Source organism: Psammomys obesus, unplaced genomic scaffold (genome assembly GCF_907164565.1).
Source record: "Psammomys obesus unplaced genomic scaffold, mPsaObe1.curated_primary_1811, whole genome shotgun sequence".
Taxonomy (NCBI): domain Eukaryota; kingdom Metazoa; phylum Chordata; class Mammalia; order Rodentia; family Muridae; genus Psammomys; species Psammomys obesus.
Genome location: NW_026596155.1, coordinates 4071992 through 4074024, shown reverse-complemented (window position 1 = coordinate 4074024; position 2033 = coordinate 4071992).

Genomic DNA, 2033 nt, shown 5'->3' with positions numbered 1-2033 from the left:
AATTAATTACTATTTTTTTACAACATATATTTGTTGAGACCCTTGTAGAAGCCATGTGCCTGACTCAGTCTGCAAAGCCTATGTGGCTTTAGGCTCTGGGAACTCACCGCAAAGTCGGGCGGGCAGGCAATCAGGATGGGAAGTGTGTTGTTCCACTTAACAAATGCTCATTCCTTATGAGACCTAATCAAGACAGGCTAACAGTTCAGACCTATATAAGAGTCCCCGTTGGTCTACACAAGGCTAAAAAGGTTCACAAACCCAACCGAACTCCTTTCTTATTTCTCCACCCGCTGCCATGACCCAGCTCTCAGAAATCGAAGGTCAAGGCTAGGCTGTTCTCCAGCAGCGGGGAAGGGATTTGCAAATAGAGTTCAGGAATGTCAAAGGGTAACCCAGAGTTGCAGTACCAAAGGCAAGGTAGCAGGTATTGTGTTTTGCCAGCACCTGGCACTCAAGGTAGCCCACTCTCAGGGAGAATGGCGCATGGAAGGGCTGGGGAAATGCAAGCAAGTGATGAGGAGGGGGTCACTGCTTACAGACTCAATGTCTGTGGTCCTCAGACCGCAAGCTGCCTCTCCTGTGCTGCCCACTTCTTTCCTAGCAAGGTGCACCATCATTTCTTCTGCTTCAGACTGGAAATCAACTGAACTCTTCAAGGGGAGAAAGTTCCCCCAGAGTTGTCATGTCTTGAAAGCTTGCCGCTCATTTTCCATCCTCAGAAGGCTCGTAGATACATACGAAGATGCTGTAGCAAAGGCAGGTGGATCAGAGGCTCCGGAGCCCTAGTCACTCTCCTCTCCCTTTGTTTTATGGCCAGGGAAACTGAGGCCGAGCAAAGGGGCCTGCTCTATCAGTGGCAAAGCACTGCAACCTTTGACTCCCAGACTGTTATTGCTCTGTACTGTCTCTCCCAAGGATATGCCCAGGAGCCGGGACCAACCAGGCTTCTCTCCAGTCTAGAACCCTGGCTCCTAACTCCTCATTGTGGTCTCAGGGAAAGCATCCTAGCATGTGAGGGGATTTTTCTGAATCTAAATGACTTCTGAGGCTCCCAACACAACAGTGAGCTGTAGTAGAGAAACTGCTCCCACACGCCAATGGAAAACAGCCCTTATCAGCTACACTTCTCTTCCCACATGGCGACTCTTAAGCAGGGCGTAAGGCTAGGTCTGTTTTACACACCTGAATAATAGTGTAAAAAAGGGTGGAGATGGGATCTGGAAGGGTGACTCAGCGGTTCAGAGCTCTGAGGATCTGGGCTCCGGTCCCAGCACCCACAGGGCAGCTCGCAACAGCTTATAACGCCAGTGCTAGGGGATCTGAGGCCCTCTGCTGGTTTCTGTGGGCATCAGGAATGCCTATAGCGTAAATACATGCATGCAAATGAAACACTCATACCCATAAAATAAACAAATCACTTAAGCAAGTGAAGCTTAAAAAGCAAAGGTAGAGATGAGATTAATATAAAAGGCCCAGCCTGAAAGCCAACATCTTACCCCACTGTAGTGGAAGTTTTGGTTTCTTTAAAAAAACTCAGTTATGTCATGTAAATATGTGTTTTATTAATCTCAAGTATGGGATACGGGGCTGTGGCTATTAACTATGATTGCCTCCCGCAGGCTCGGACAGGTGCCTGAGCTCTGCCAGCTGCAGACCGTTTAATTCTGAGGCCTCTGAGAGGGTATAATGCCAGAGCCCCGAGAGGACAGTAGTGCTAGAAGAAAGAAGGCGGCGGCTGCTGGGTCGTCCTCCTGCTGCCGTTGTTGTTTTGCTGGATATCCTGACCACAAAGATTGAACTTGCCCAAAGGAACAAAGTCTAAGCAGGTCTACATCCCCTTTCCCCTCTAACCTTGTGTCCTACCTAGTGTTGGAGGGATGAAGGGAAGTAGAGGTTTAAGAACTCAAATGAAGTAGATAAAGGTCTGCCTATACCCCCGGACCACATTCACTCATGACCCTTCCTCTTTTTTAGAACTGCATAAAAATAAAATAAAATAAAATAAAATAAAATAAAATAAAATAAAATAA